This window comes from Cherax quadricarinatus, chromosome 64 (genome assembly GCF_038502225.1).
Source record: "Cherax quadricarinatus isolate ZL_2023a chromosome 64, ASM3850222v1, whole genome shotgun sequence".
NCBI lineage: Eukaryota > Metazoa > Arthropoda > Malacostraca > Decapoda > Parastacidae > Cherax > Cherax quadricarinatus.
Genome location: NC_091355.1, coordinates 12,468,065 through 12,485,845, shown reverse-complemented (window position 1 = coordinate 12,485,845; position 17,781 = coordinate 12,468,065). Strand labels below are relative to the sequence as shown.

The 17,781-nt window shown below is 42.9% G+C and overlaps 1 protein-coding gene across 2 annotated transcripts in view; it reads right to left on the bottom strand.

The window, feature by feature from the left end:
• The window catches only part of fj (four-jointed box kinase), a 531,076-nt gene that overhangs the window by 476,396 nt on the left and 36,899 nt on the right, over positions 1–17,781 (bottom strand). Inside the window, exon 2 of one of the 2 annotated variants that reach the window (XM_070098782.1) lies at positions 12,037–12,093. The gene's annotated coding sequence lies outside the window, so the exon portion shown is untranslated. Of the gene's footprint in view, positions 1–12,036; positions 12,094–17,781 lie in introns of those variants that run through there. The other variant, XM_070098783.1, reaches the window with a different exon arrangement.

Below are 17,781 nucleotides of genomic sequence, written 5' to 3'. Positions count from 1 at the left end.
TGTCGCGTCGGGACGACGCGCGATAGGTGGCCGAGCGTATGTAGACAGCCTGTACTGTCTGCACAGACAGCCCATGCTGTCTGCCTGCTTAGTTCATATTTCGCGCCACTCAGGTGCTACCATCTATAGGCCTTGCCACTTCAGTATGCCCAGACTTGCCTCACCCTCACTCACACAGCGGCCTAGCAGCAAGACACAAGGCCTCCCTGCTCTCTCTCGTGGCATGGCCCTGCCCGGGCCATGGGCACAACACACAAGCCTGTTTACCCACCACGACATTAACAATAAAGTAAGAAGCCTCCGAAGAAGTTTATCATTAACTCCCCGCTACCAGAATACCAAATAATCTTTTTTCGTTATACATGTATACTATGGTACTTGATGTACGATGTACACTATGGTACTTGATGTACCATATACAGTATGGTACTTGATGTACCATGTACACTATGGTACTTAATGTACCATGTACACTGGTACTTGATGTACCATACCAAGTACACTATGGTACTTGATGTACATGTACACTATGGTACTGATGTACCATGTACAGTATGGTACTTAATGTACCATGTACACTACGGTACTTGATGTACCATGTACACTATGGTACTTGATGTACCATGTACACTATGGTACTTGATGTACCATGTACACTATGGTACTTGATGTACCATGTACACTATGGTACTTGATCTACCATGTACACTATGGTACTTGATGTACCATGTGCAGTATGGTACTTGATGTACCATGTGCAGTATGGTACTTGATGTACCATGTACTGTATGGTACTTGATGTACCATGTACTGTATGGTACTTGATGTACCATGAACTGTATGGTACTTGATGTCCCATGTACTGTATGGTACTTGATGTACCATGTACTGTAAGTTACTTGATGTACCATGTACAGTATGGTAATTGATGTACCATGTACAGTATGATACTTGATGTGCCATGTACTGTATGGTACTTGATGTACCATGTACTGTATGGTACTTGATGTACCATGTACTGTATGGTACTTGATGTACCATGTACAGTATGATACTTGATGTACCATGTACTGTATGGTACTTGATGTACCATGTACTGTATGGTACTTGATGTGCCATGTACTGTATGGTACTTGATGTACCATGTACTGTATGGTACTTGATGTACCATGTACTGTATGGTACTTGATGTACCATGTACAGTATGATACTTGATGTACCATGTACTGTATGGTACTTGATGTACCATGTACTGTATGGTACTTGATGTACCATGTACTGTAAGGTACTTGATGTACCATGTACTGTAAGGTACTTGATGTACCATGTACTGTATGGTACTTGATGTACCATGTACTGTATGGTACTTGATGTACCATGTACAGTATGGTACTTGATGTACCATGTACAGTATGATACTTGATGTGCCATGTACTGTATGGTACTTGATGTACCATGTACTGTATGGTACTTGATGTACCATGTACTGTATGGTACTTGATGTACCATGTACAGTATGATACTTGATGTACCATGTACTGTATGGTACTTGATGTACCATGTACTGTATGGTACTTGATGTACCATGTACTGTAAGGTACTTGATGTACCATGTACTGTAAGGTACTTGATGTACCATGTACTGTATGGTACTTGATGTACCATGTACTGTATGGTACTTGATGTACCATGTACAGTATGATACTTGATGTACCATGTACTGTATGGTACTTGATGTACCATGTACTGTATGGTACTTGATGTGCCATGTACTGTATGGTACTTGATGTACCATGTACTGTATGGTACTTGATGTACCATGTACTGTATGGTACTTGATGTACCATGTACAGTATGATACTTGATGTACCATGTACTGTATGGTACTTGATGTACCATGTACTGTATGGTACTTGATGTACCATGTACTGTAAGGTACTTGATGTACCATGTACTGTAAGGTACTTGATGTACCATGTACTGTATGGTACTTGATGTACCATGTACTGTATGGTACTTGATGTACCATGTACAGTATGGTACTTGATGTACCATGTACAGTATGATACTTGATGTGCCATGTACTGTATGGTACTTGATGTACCATGTACTGTATGGTACTTGATGTACCATGTACTGTATGGTACTTGATGTACCATGTACAGTATGATACTTGATGTACCATGTACTGTATGGTACTTGATGTACCATGTACTGTATGGTACTTGATGTACCATGTACTGTATGGTACTTGATGTGCCATGTACTGTATGGTACTTGATGTACCATGTACTGTATGGTACTTGATGTACCATGTACTGTATGGTACTTGATGTACCATGTACAGTATGATACTTGATGTACCATGTACTGTATGGTACTTGATGTACCATGTACTGTATGGTACTTGATGTACCATGTACTGTAAGGTACTTGATGTACCATGTACTGTAAGGTACTTGATGTACCATGTACTGTATGGTACTTGATGTACCATGTACTGTATGGTACTTGATGTACCATGTACAGTATGGTACTTGATGTACCATGTACAGTATGATACTTGATGTGCCATGTACTGTATGGTACTTGATGTACCATGTACTGTATGGTACTTGATGTACCATGTACTGTATGGTACTTGATGTACCATGTACAGTATGATACTTGATGTACCATGTACTGTATGGTACTTGATGTACCATGTACTGTATGGTACTTGATGTACCATGTACTGTAAGGTACTTGATGTACCATGTACTGTAAGGTACTTGATGTACCATGTACTGTATGGTACTTGATGTACCATGTACTGTATGGTACTTGATGTACCATGTACAGTATGATACTTGATGTACCATGTACTGTATGGTACTTGATGTACCATGTACTGTATGGTACTTGATGTGCCATGTACTGTATGGTACTTGATGTACCATGTACTGTATGGTACTTGATGTACCATGTACTGTATGGTACTTGATGTACCATGTACAGTATGATACTTGATGTACCATGTACTGTATGGTACTTGATGTACCATGTACTGTATGGTACTTGATGTACCATGTACTGTAAGGTACTTGATGTACCATGTACTGTAAGGTACTTGATGTACCATGTACTGTATGGTACTTGATGTACCATGTACTGTATGGTACTTGATGTACCATGTACAGTATGGTACTTGATGTACCATGTACAGTATGATACTTGATGTGCCATGTACTGTATGGTACTTGATGTACCATGTACTGTATGGTACTTGATGTACCATGTACTGTATGGTACTTGATGTACCATGTACAGTATGATACTTGATGTACCATGTACTGTATGGTACTTGATGTACCATGTACTGTATGGTACTTGATGTACCATGTACTGTAAGGTACTTGATGTACCATGTACTGTAAGGTACTTGATGTACCATGTACTGTATGGTACTTGATGTACCATGTACTGTATGGTACTTGATGTACCATGTACAGTATGATACTTGATGTACCATGTACTGTATGGTACTTGATGTACCATGTACTGTATGGTACTTGATGTACCATGTACTGTAAGGTACTTGATGTACCATGTACTGTAAGGTACTTGATGTACCATGTACTGTATGGTACTTGATGTACCATGTACTGTATGGTACTTGATGTACCATGTACAGTATGGTACTTCTATATGTTTCAGTCCTAGAGTGACCGAAGAGTAAGGTCGGTTTTTAGAATACCTTCTGGTTTACTATATTCACAGAACGACCACAGCGAGTCCTTCACAACGATAAGTAATTGACGCAGATACGTAAGGTCTTCGTACCCTAGCAAAAAAAAAAAAATATGATGTACCCAGCGAGATTTCGTGTTCTCTTTGTACATATCCCACAAGAGATGCGTATATTATATATATATATATATATATATATATATATATATATATATATATATATATATATATATATATATATATATATATATATATATATATATATATGTCGTACCGAATAGGTAAAACTGGTCAATTAGCAAGAATTCATTTAAAATTAAGTCATCTCTAAAATTTTCTCTTATACATTTAATTTTTTTCATTTATGTTAATATAAAAATTAATAATTTTGTAACAAAAAATACTTAGAAAACTGACCTAAACTTATTATAACAAGCACAATTTAATTTAGCCAAATCCACCCAAACATATTTTAGATAAGTTTACAATAATTTAATAATAAACAAACACAATTAAATATATATTTTTTTCGTTAGGTTCAGAATGATTTTTGCGAAATTATTGCATACAAAAATGTTCGCTTGCCTTATTCAGCAAGAAGTGCGTTGCTATTTAAGCCAAAATCGCAAGTTTTACTTATTCAGCACAACATTATATATACATTTAATATATATATGGACTCAAATTAAGTTGTAACAAACAACTGTTAGTAAAAAAAAATGAGAAAACAATGACTGCTTTCAACAATTTAAAAAAAATGAGACATCCGAACTAGGCAAGTCAAATGAAAATCAGAGAGAGAGAGAGAGAGAGAGAGAATGGGGCAGTGTCTGGGGTCATCCATCTTCTACGGTACTTCAGCTTTGCTCGCTCTATTTTCCTCTTGACGTGTGAGCCTCATGCCCGGTTTGTGGAGGCCAGGGAGACTCCCCTCCCTTCTCCACCTCTAAGAGAGGGATGGAGGGAGAGGGAAGAACAAGGAGAGAAGCGAAAGGGAGACCAGAGCAAGGACTTGGAAGTGGGATGAGGACCAGATGAGGACAGATCACATCAAGGCTACATGCTACAGACTACACTGAGCTCACATCAAGGCTACATGCTACGGACTACACTGAGCTCACAGTGAAGGACTATTACTCTGTGTGGAGGACTATCTACTATTATCAGATAGTACTATACTTGTCAGGAAGACAGCAGCAAGTAATGGTACGTGGCGAGGTGTCAGAGTGGGCACCTGTGACCAGCGGGGTCCCACAGGGGTCAGTCCTAGGACCAGTGCTGTTTCTGGTATTTGTGAACGACATGACGGAAGGAATAAACTCCGAGGTGTCCCTGTTTGCAGATGACGTGAAGTTGATGAGAGGAGTTCATTCGATCGAAGACCAGGCAGAAATACAAAGGGATCTGGACAGGCTGCAGACCTGGTCCAGCAACTGGCTCCTGGAGTTCAATCCCACCAAGTGCAAAGTCATGAGGATTGGGGAAGGGCAAAGAAGACCGCAGACGGAGTACAGTGTAGGGGGCCAGAGACTACAAACATCACTCAAGGAAAAAGATCTTGGGGTGAGTATAACACCAGGTACATCTCCTGAAGCGCACATCAACCAAATAACTGCCGCAGCATATGGGCGCCTGGCAAACCTCAGAACAGCATTCCGACATCTTAATAAGGAATCGTTCAGGACCCTGTACACCGTGTACGTTAGGCCCATATTGGAGTATGCGGCACCAGTTTGGAACCCACACCTAGCCAAGCATGTAAAGAAACTAGAGAAAGTGCAAAGGTTTGCAACAAGACTAGTCCCAGAGTTAAGAGGTATGTCCTATGAGGAGAGGTTTAGGGAAATCAACCTGACGACACTGGAGGACAGGAGGAGAGATAGGGGGGACATGATAACGACTTACAAAATACTGAGAGGAATTGACAAGGTGGACAAAGACAGGATGTTCCAGAGATTGGACACAGTAACAAGGGGACACAGTTGGAAGTTGAAGACGCAGATGAATCACAGGGATGTTAGGAAGTATTTCTTCAGCCACAGAGTAGTCAGGAAGTGGAATAGTTTGGGAAGCGATGTAGTGGAGGCAGGATCCATACATAGCTTTAAGCAGAGGTACGATAAAGCTCATGGTTCAGGGAGAGTGACCTAGTAGCGACCAGTGAAGAGGCGGGGCCAGGAGCTTGGACTCGACCCCTGCAACCTCAACTACGTGAGTACAGCTAGGTGAGTACATACACACATATAATGTGTGTGTGTGTGTGTGTGTGTGTGTGTGTGTGTGTGTGTGTGTGCCGAATAGGTAAAACTGGTCACTTAGCAAGAACTCGTTTAAAATAAAGACCTTTCTAAAATGTTCTTTCATACGTTTTTCATTTATGTTAATGTAAAAATTAATGATTTTATACTAAAAGATCCTTAGAGAACTTACCTAACCTTATTATAACAAGCGCAACTTAATTTAGCCTAATCCAACTGAATATATTTTAGACAAGTTTACAGTAATTTAATAAACACCATGAAATATTTTTTTCGTTAGGTTCAGACTGATTTTTGCGAAATTACTGCATACACATAAAGACACATCGTAAGTCCTTACTACTGGAAAATCCTAGAGGGACTAGTACCGAACTTGCACACGAAAATCACTCACTACGAAAGCAAAAGACTTGGCAGACGATGCAACATCCCCCCAATGAAAAGCAGGGGTGTCACTAGCACGTTAAGAGACCATACAATAAGTGTCAGGGGCCCGAGACTGTTCAACTGCCTCCCAGCACACATAAGGGGGATTACCAACGGACCCCTGGCAGTCTTCAAGCTGGCGCTGGACAAGCACCTAAAGTCGGTTCCGGATCAGCCGGGCTGTGGCTCGTACGTTGGTTTGCGTGCAGCCAGCAGCAACAGCCTGGTTGATCAGGCTCTGATCCACCAGGAGGCCTGGTCACAGACCGGGCCGCGGGGGCGTTGACCCCCGGAACTCTCTCCAGGTAAACTCCAGGTAAACACAACTTTTCGCTTGCCTTATTCGGCAAGAAGAGCGTTGCTATTTAAGCCAAAATATCAAGTTTCACCTATTCGGCAAGACACACATTTGTGTGTAGTAGTAGTAGTAGTAGCAGTAGCAGCAGCAGCAGCAGCAGCAGCAGCAGCAGCAGCAGGTTGCAGGAGAGATGTCCGGGTGAGTACCAAGCAAGTGTTCCAAAATAGCGTAATTAACTTCACCTGACGGTCGTATCTTTATGTCCTCTGCTTACCTCGTGGGTTACACCTTGTGGTACGGTGGAAACAACTGCCTTGTGTCCTCGTAGTTTACTGAACAAGGGTAGAGTACACGAGGGGTGCATCACCATGTCCTCGCCATAGACCTCTTAAGATTGGGATTAGCTCTTGAAGATGCTGTAGCTGGGGAACCCGTGCTGGAATCTCAGACCGGGTGGAGAGTCGAACTCACGGCAGGCGAGTCCTCAGACATTCAGGCCAATGTGTTAACCACTGGTCCACCCGTTCTGTGACTTGTTTGTAGCCTTGTTATTACGATGTCGTAAGTCCTTACTACTTAACGATATCCGTATCACCCTAATGAAGTCTCCCAGCTCGGGCTGACAGATTTCAACACCTTGTATGAATCCCATCCCGTACGATGGAATATGACAGGGATACATAGCTTTTGTTCCCACTGTGTAACTGTCATATATAACAGGGTAATAACACACTGTTGATGTATCCAATCTAATAAAAATTTGAATTAGCATAAGATAAGCCGGTGGCCACATTAGACGATACACTCGTGCGCAGTTCGTAAGGGCTATGTTGGCATGCCATATTCTAACAGACTGCCATACTAACGATCCCCATGGAATTGAACTCTTCTCCAAGCTGAGGGACTGACCACCTCAAATACTATTTTCTCCAAGATTGATGGATTGATTACATCATCTTTACTTCGCTGCTACTCGTGCTGACTGAAGAAGCCTGCTGTGTAGGCGAAATGTTTCAACATTCAAGCTACCTAACTATTGCGCGTATGTCTTACTCGTCAACTTGTTGGTCTTCTATACCATTTTCAGTAAGTCACCAACAGTCACTGAGGTGGAAGGAAATGCAGCTTAGCGAAGGCCTAGTGGAGGAAATTCCCCTTCAAGGTTATTACGGCTGCAAGACCTTTAAGTCCAGAGAAAAAATCTAATACCTACTCCTTACTTCGTTTTGTTGTCGTGGTGTGAGTGGAAGAACACTAGATCAGTAATAAAGGCGGAATTACTGTCAATATGTTTGGTAAAAGGATACGTGTGCAACTAATGTGGCATTTAATTGTGGAAACGTTTCGCTCTTCACGACTTGACAAAGCTCCTGGAGAGCGAAACGTTGCCACAATAAAATATCACACTAATACCAAACATTAGATCATCCTTGTTGGTAGGCTTCCAATACACTTTGAATAAGAATCTATCACATATTTACGTAAAAGAAACATGGATTTGGCGGATGCCATTCTCCTTGATTGAAATCCACGCCCATCAGATTGATATCAACAATTCTTGTTATACATAAAAAGATCCATGACCATTTAGTGACATGCGAGTCCAGAATCATCTTAACGTAACCCATACAGACATGAAGTGAGACCAGACTTATCTTAAGGTAATCCACACAGGCACCGCTGCCTAGCATCAGTAATTACCAGTCTTGGTAATAGAGTTGTGCAGAACACACGGAGTTTTAGCGTCTCCAGAGTCTTAGCCAAGTTGATCTTAGGATGTGAGGACACGGCTGTGTCCCGGTACACATGTACCAAAACAAATGGTTATTAGGAAATGCCACTCGAAGGATTCTCTCTCTCTCTCTCTCTCTCTCTCTCTCTCTCTTGGGGGTGATCAAAAAGTTCTGTGAATTCAAATTAAGTTGTAATAAACAACCGTAAATAAAACAGAAGGGTGCATGAGGGGTTCAAACCACGGTCCGTCAGACTGTAGAGCGTCGGGCTGTCAACTGACGGACCGCGGTTCGAGCTCCTCGTCCATCCTTCTGTTTATTCATAAAGCTATGTGATGATAAAACGAGATAAGTGTACAGGATGAGCTCTGAGTGCACAGTGATCTACCGGTCAGACAGTATGATTTCATTCGTAATACAAGTTCAGCCGAAATATATGTAATAAAAATAGCGGTGGTGGTGGTAGTTACAGCAGTATTTATCTTAGTGGTAGAATTATTGGTGATGGTAGACCGTTTTAGTAGAAATGATGTGTTAGTAGTATTACTACTGCTAGTAGTAGAAATAATGATTTAATTTCCTTTAAATATCCATGAGAATATTTATGGTATATTCACTCCCCCTCCACACACACACACACACACACACACACACACACACACACACACACACACACACACACACACACACACACACATGCAGCAGGTGGCAGTGTAGGTATAGAAAACCTGCTTTCCTCTCTTAATCTTAGTCCTCCAGACACTGCCATCTCAGAATACAGTTTTATCTTAAGATAATAATCCCCTCCTCCTCCTCCTCCTCCACTTCTTCCTTCTGCTCGCGCTCCTCTTCCTTCTTATCCTTATCTTCTTTATTTAATAAAATAATGTTATTGGTTTTTTTTTCTTAATCTCAGTCTCTCTTTCTCTCAAAGATTCAAGAGGAAAGCAATGTTGGGAGCGGAAATATTGAGGGAAGAGAGAGCAAGGTGAGGGCAAAGATGTATTATGGAGGGTAGGATGGGGAAGAGGAAGAACATAGGAGGGGAAGGGGAAAAGAGACAGGGAGAAGAAGAGAGAAAGAGGGAGGGGAGGGGAAGAGATAGAGAGGGGGAGGGGAATGAGGAACAGGGAGGGGAGGGGGATGGGGGAGAAGGGGAGGGAGGAAGGGGTATGAGTGATGGCAGTCTATGTTCACTGTGGTACATACTCACTGCCTCTTCTACCCCCACCACCCCTACTCTACCCCTTCCTCCCCCACCCCTTTCCTCTTCCTCGTCCATCCCTCCGTCCCTCTCCCCTCCTTTTCCTACTCATTCCTTCACCCCCTCTTCCTCCCACCACAAGTAACAAACACTAACTACATACACTACCACTATTTCCACCACCTCCCCACAACAAGCACCACAACTACCACAATCATCATAACCATCATTGCCCCCACCACTACCAATTACCACGAACAGTACCACCACTGCATCTACCCCACCACCCTCACTACCACTACCCCCTTCCTCGTGCCACTGCAACCTTCACCACCGCTACATTATCCCCTACTGCCACCATCATTATCACTACCAGTAACCTTACTACCACTACCCCACACTAATACTAGCACCACAACCACCACCTCGTACTACTACCACCCCCCCTCCAACTTCAACCACCACTACCACAACCACTACTACCACTTTGTTACTACCACCCCACCACAACTACTACCACTTCATTCTACTACCACTACCACCCCATATTACTACTACCCCTACCACCAGTGTCAGCGGTGGTGGTCGTCAACTATCCCAGTAATTGGTCTATTATCCACCTTTTACACACCAACCAACGCCTCTTCTCCTCAACCACCATCATTACCACCATCTTTATCCCTCTACCACCTATAATTACCATATTTCGGGGTAGCCAATACCCCGCAAACATACCCCTGGGCATCACTCTACCCACCACACTTAGAAAAACCATATCTTAACATCTTTGCCTCTGCTCTGCTGTGATTGGTCGAGGGACTTTCTTCACACGCTTTGATTGGCTTAAAAGCTTGGTTGACAGTCACTGATTGGTTGAGGTGTATTGACTTTTTTTTTATTTGTTAGAGGGGTTGGTTGAGAGTCGCTGATTGGGTTGAGTTGTGTTGACTGGTTTGATTGGCTAGGGAGGTTGGTTGACAGTCACTGATTGGTTGAGGTGTGCTGACTGCTTTTTGACTGCTATAATTGTTTGTTCGTTGTTTTCGATTGGTTGAGGTTTGTTGGCAGTACCTGATTACTCGGTGTTGAGCCTGATTGGCTGAGTCTAACAAAACCCTGATTAACCGAAAAATATTGTTGATAGCTCCTGATTGGCTGGGAGGGTTTATAAACAATCCCTGACTGGCAAAGGTTTATTGATAGTTCCTGATTGACTGAGAGGGTTTGCTAACAGTCCCCGATTGGCTAAAAGGGTTTGTTGACAGTCCCTGATTGGCTAAGAGGGTCTGTTGACAGTCCCTGATTGGCTAAGAGGGTCTGTTAACAGTCCCTGATTGGCTAAGAAGGTCTGTTGACAGTCCCTGATTGGCTAAGAGGGTCTGTTGACAGTCCCTGATTGGCTAAGGTCTGTTGACAGTCCCTGATTGGCTAAGAGGGTCTGTTAACAGTCCCTGATTGGCTAAGAAGGTCTGTTGACAGTCCCTGATTGGCTAAGAAGGTCTGTTGACAGTCCCTGATTGGCTAAGAAGGTCTGTTGACAGTCCGTGATTGGCTAAGAAGGTCTGTTGAGTCTTCATTGAACGAGGATGGTCGTTGTATCAGACTTACATAATGTTGAAATTCAGTGATTGGTCACGAAACTATTGGCGTTCTGTGATTGGTCGAGAAGATTGTTCCACTTCTGTGATTGGTCGAGAAGGTTGTTCCACTTCTGTGATTGGTCGAGAAGGTTGTTCCACTTCTGTGATTGGTCGAGAAGGTTGTTCCACTTCTGTGATTGGTCGAGAAGGTTGTTCCACTTTTGTGATTGGTCGTGAAGGCTTGTTTCAGTTCTGTGATTGGTCATGATGTCAGTCACGTCCTCTCATATTCTCTCCTCATTTTCACTGATCCTGAGTTCCACCTCACTTTTCTTCACCCCCCCCCTCAACTTCCCTTCACTCCCCCCCCCCGTCACTCATCCTTCACCTTCCCTCACCTTCTCTCAATCAGTTATTCCTCACTCTTAAACTAAAATTAACATAGAAAAAAATAAACATGCCAGTACATCTGGTTGCCGTAAGTGTATCTGTAATGTTAAAGTCAATTTATTAACAGTGTATCTGGGTGTATTAGGTGTATCTGTTTCAAATGTATCTGATTGTAGTAATATATTTGATTATATTAAGAACCTGATTGCATTAATAGTGCATGTGATTGTAATTGGGTACATAAGTAGAGTATTAAAGTATATGATTGTATATTTGAAATATCTGATTGTATTATAAAAGTATCTGACTGTAATTACAGTGAACTTGAAAGCAATAGTAGAATTATGATTGTTATAATTGTTTCTGATTGCAGTAAGAGTGTATAAAATAGGTTAATCTGATTGTAAACAAAGCGTACCTGATTGTAATGGGGCACCTGAATGTCCCGATCGCTGCCACAACAGCTCTCGCCAATCTGTGATAAAGAAAAATAAAGAAATGTTAAAAAGCCTTTTAAAAATTCATGATAACCGCGAATGTATACACCATATATGTCTGGGCCAGTGTTGCCAGAGGAGGAGGTGGAGGAGGTACAGTCTGGGCCAGTGTTGCCAGAGGAGGAGGTGGAGGAGGTACAGTCTGGGCCAGTGTTGCCAGAGGAGGAGGTGGAGGAGGTACAGTCTGGGCCAGTGTTGCCAGAGGAGGAGGTGGAGGAGGTACAGTCTGGGCCAGTGTTGCCAGAGGAGGAGGTGGAGGAGCTGGGCCAGTGTTCAGAGGAGGGTCTGGGCCAGTGTGCAGAGGAGGAGGTGGAGGAGTGTTGGGCACGAGGAGGAGGTGGAGGAGGTACAGTCTGGGCCAGTTGCCAGAGGAGGAGGTGGAGGAGGTACAGTCTGGGCCAGTGTTGCCAGAGGAGGTGAGGAGGAAGAGAGGGGGAGGTGGAGGAGGTACAGTCTGGGCCAGTGTGCAGCGGGCAGGTGAGGAGGAGGAGGTGAGGAGGAAGTGCAGGAGGAGGAGGTACAGGAGGAGGTGGAGGAGGTACAGGAGGTGGAGGAGGTACAGGAGGAGGAGGTACAGGAGGAGGAAGAGGTAGAAGTAGAGGAGGTGGAGGAGGTACAGGAGGAGGAAGAGGTAGAAGTAGAGGAGGAGGAAGAGGTAGAAGTAGAGGAGGTGGAGGAGGTACAAGAGGAGGAGGAGGTACAAGAGGAGGAGGAGGTACAGGAGGAGGTAGAAGGGGTCTATGATGATGATCATCAAATTCATAAGTGAGAAATTCTTGAAATACACAGAAAGAAAGAAAATCCGAGGATATGGGTCCCACCCTATATATATATATATATATATATATATATATATATATATATATATAAAATATAATACATGAAAGAGAGAGCAGAGAATTTAAAATCCACACCGAGACTGTTGAAAAGGACTCTCTCTCGCGTACTAACTAATGTCTGAGGCAAGGATAGTAAAACAGAAGGCTATCTCCCCACCCTACGCTCCCTTCCAGGAGAAAGGCAGAGAGAGAAACAGATATTCTTGTTTGTGTGTTTATGGTGGGCAAACTGTTAAAATGTGTGTGTGAGAGTGTATATTCACCTATATGTGGTTGCAGGGTTGGCTCACAACGTGTGTGTGTGTGTGTGTGTGTTGTTAATCCCTCCAGCTATGAAACACCCTTCCCAGGACCATGCTAACCCACCACTGGCTCCCGAGGGCGGGACTACTATATACTTACCATAGAAACCTGACTCAGAGACTTCTTTCATGTGTGCCCAACTTGCCCTCAGTACCTGACACTCTCCGATATCCATCTTTGTCAAGAGTATTTACCGGATTTTATATGAGGGAGGATTCCAAGCTTGGAGGATTAATAGGCTCCAGGGGGCACTGCTGCCTCCTTGTTTGTTTACCCCTGGCTGTCTAGGTAGTCCTCTTTGTTTACAAGCAGTCTCGGGGACTCGAGCTTGCCTGCTAGCTGGTTTACCGCTTTCAGGTCTCTTGCCCTGTCAGAATGATTATTATTTCTCTTTCTCTCTCTCTCTCTCTCTCTCTCTCTCTCTCTCTCTCTCTCTCTCTCTCTCTCTCTCAGGAGTCTTCTGGCAGGGCTGCATCTGCTCTTGTTGCCACCTCCCTTGTTAAGAACGATAATAAATTTGTTGAGTTAGGCATAAGAATTAACAACTGGGCGTCTACACTGCAAACTGAATTGTTTGCAATCCTAATGGCTCTAAAGCTAACCTATGACACTGAGCTTGACTCCATCATCATTACTGATTCTATGTCATCATTGAAGGCTCTTGACTTATATAATGACTCCAACAACATGCTCATTGGAGAAGCCAGGTATAGATACTCAAAAATTAGGGACAAAGGAATTAATGTACAATTGCTATGGATCCCACCACACATTGGATTACTCCTTCATGATAAAGTTGATATGTTAGCCAAGAAGAGTACCCAGAAGGAGAATGTAGAATATAACTTTGGTATAACTGTGTCTAGCATTAGGAATAATATTAGGAGAGAAGTAAATAATGAAAATGATTGTTATAGGAATGCAGTTAGAAGCCTGAGTAGATCTATAACCCACTATGATAACATGAACGTAGATAAGTATGTTTATGAAGCAACGTGCAATGTGAACAGACTGACTGATGTTGTAGTGGCCAGGCTTAGGCTTGGTTACAAGTACTTCTGGCAGTTTGGGAGACACACAGATGATGATCAAACTAAATGTAAATTATGTGATCAGGCGTATGGTCACTCTCTTGAACACTATGTGCTTAATTGTCCACTTATTGAGGAATACAGAGACAGACAGTATAATAACCTATGTGACATGTCAAGATATCTTATTAATGAAAATAAGATACCAGATATACTAAGCAAATTTCCTAAATTTACTTGTAACAGAAAAGTGAACTATAGATATGTAGATATAAATCCATATGTATTCCTGTTAACCCTTTGGGGCCTAGTTCCTAGGCCTTTTGTGTATCCATATGCTCTCGCGCTACCGTCCACAGGATGGATATGGGGTGCACAATAAACTAGCCACTATGGTGGCAAAATCTAAATCTAATTCTCTCTCTCTCTCTCTCTCTCTCTCTCTCTCTCTCTCTCTCTCTCTCTCTCTCTCTCTCTCTCTCTCGTTGTATCACACTGACAGTTTCCCACCAAGGTAGTGTGATCCACAGGAAGAAACTCATTCACCATCATTCATTCAGTTGCTGTCTTGCGGACATCACTTTTCAAATTACTTGCAGTGCATCATGCAATTGTTTACTGATGACTCGTGACCTGCCTTCAGTCCTCTGACTGGTACTTACGATTTAACAGTGTAGGGTGTGTGTGTGCACCGATTTATAATAATCAATTTGTATTTGCGGGGTTCGAAACTCAGCTCCTGGTCCCCCCATCCAGACTACTATGATCAGTGCCACTGATTGCTGGCCCCTCGGGCCTTATCATATCTAGATTTGAAGCTATGTACTGAATTTACCTCCACCATGTCATTCTACTTTTCAACCACCCTGAGACTAAAGACTTCCTTACATTCGTATGGTCCATCTGTGTCTTCAACATCCACCCGAGTTCTCTTAATCCTGGTCCTCATAATTCAGTCATACCAATTCCTCGTAGGATATTGTATGTAGTAATCATGTCCTCCCTTGTCTTCTTCGCCAGGGTCGTCAAGTTCCTTCAGCCTAGTTTCAAAGTATATGAATAAGACCAGTACGAATAAGGCCCATATACAAATAAGACCCATGTGCAACACTTAGTATTTCTGACTTTTGTGTGGCATCACATGATGCCGCATGTGAGCGCTGCACTCCCGGCCTCCTCTCACTCCACCCATAGGTCTACGACAAGGCAACGCTGGGCTCCCCTTTCACACTGCTAATATAAGTGTTACCATCCAACAAGTGTGTTTAATTCCAACCATCACATCTCCATGAACCCTCCCAACATAACACGATTGTAAACTAACCAGGATACAAGTGGGGTTAGAACCCATGGCACGCAAGTCGTAAAAACTCCAGGCCAGTGCGTTAACCACTGAGCCAGCTGGCTCTAATAAGATTCATCCAATTAGGTATATTTATACACCATAAGGAGGTTAGCATGGGGTCCAGGGCCTATACTAACCTTCGAACTTTTTCTGGTTTCTTGACGTGCTTGACCAAGTGTGGGTTCCATACTAGTGCTGCATACTCCAATACGGGCCTGACGTACACGGTGTACAGTGTCTTGAACAATTCCTTACTCAGGTGTTGGAACGCTATTCTTAGTTGTGCCGGGCGTCCATATGCTGCAACAGTTCTTTGGTTGATGTGAGCCTAAGATGTGCTCGGTATTATACTCACCCCAACATCCTTTTCCCTGAGTGAGATTTGCAGTCTTTGGCCACCTAGCCTATACACTGCGGTCTTCTTTGACCTTCCCCAATCTTCATGACTTTGCATTTGGTGGGGTTAAACTCCAGGAGCCAGTTGTTGGACCAGGCTTGCGGCTTATCCAGATCCCTTTGTAGTCCTACCTGATTTTCATCCAGTTGTATTCTCCGCATTAACTTCACATAGTCGGCAAGTAGGGACACCTCTGAACCTATAGCTTACGTCATGTCATAAACTTGTACCAGAAACAGTACCAGCCCTAGAACTAACCCTTGTGGAATCCCGCTCTTCACAGGCGAATACTCTGGCACCTCATCACTTAGCATGAACCGTTGTTGCCTTCCTGTTAGGTATTCTCTGATCCATTGCAGTGCCTTTCCTGTTATACCTGCCTGCTCCTCTAGCTTTTGCACTAATAATTTGTGTGGAGGTGTGTCGAAAGCCTTCTTACAGTCCAAGAAAAAGTCTACCCACCCCTCTCTCTCTTGCCTTACTTCTGTCACCTTGTAAAACTCCAATAGGTTTGTTACACATGATTTCTCCTCCCTGGTTATCATGTATAAGCTCATTCCTTTCTAGGTACTCCACCACTTTTCTCCTGATAAGCTTCTTCTTGACTTTGCATACTGTACATGTCAGTGACACTGGTCTGTAGTTTAATGCTACCTGCTAATCTCCTTTCTTAAAGATTGGGAAGACATTTGCTATCTTCCACACCTCAGGTGGTTGCCCTGTTTCAATAGATGTGTTGAAGATTGTTGTTAGTGGCACATACAGCGCCTCTGCTCCCTCTCTCAGGACCCACGGAGAGATGTCTGGTCCCACTGCCTTTAATATTTAGCTCATTTATCAGCCTCTACACACAGCCTCGGTTGTGTGTGTAGTGCGTCCAGTACTTGTTGGTATACCCTTCCATCCCGGTTTGGTAGAGTCCTTTCTGTCTCCACTGAAAATACTTCCTTAAATTTCGCTCTCCATGAGTTTTGTCAAGCAATAATTTGAAGAGCTCACTCTTCAAATTACTGCTTGACAAAACTCATGGAGAGCGAAATGTTACCACAACAAAATGTCACATTATTCGCATCTGTGTCCGTTTACCTAACATTCCATGTCCAGTCTACCCCTCATCCCAATCTGCTTGACCTTGTATGTGTTTCCATTGAACTCAAAAAACACTTGCTACAGCACACATGCAGCCTGATGACGTCTCCATCAGTTTTATAAAAAGGGTAAACTGTATAATACTGATAAGTTGATCCATGGGCAACACCGAGGTATCTTTATTGACGAAAGGTTTGGCCTGCGTAGCAGGCTTCTTTAGCGGAATATAGATTAAAATACTGGAGAGAACAGAATAAATGGATAGATAATTTGAGACGACCAGTCCCTCAGCGTTGGTAATTTATCAGTTCCTCAGTCTTGATGGAAGGTAATCAGTCCCTCAACTTTAATAAAAGGTATTCCGTAGTGCTCCGGCACTTCAGAACACTTCTCACTCTCCTGCACTCACAAGAACAAGCACAGATTCTGTTTACAAAAAAACACACTGTTCACATCAAACACAAACTTAGTCTCCAACACGCACACAACACACACACACACACACACACACACACACACACACACACACACACACACACACACACACACACACACACACACAGACACACACACACACACGGTCAAAAAGAAGATAATCAAAAACAAAAACACCATCCACACTCAGTCCACAACAATGAGAATCACTGAAAATAAAAAAAAAA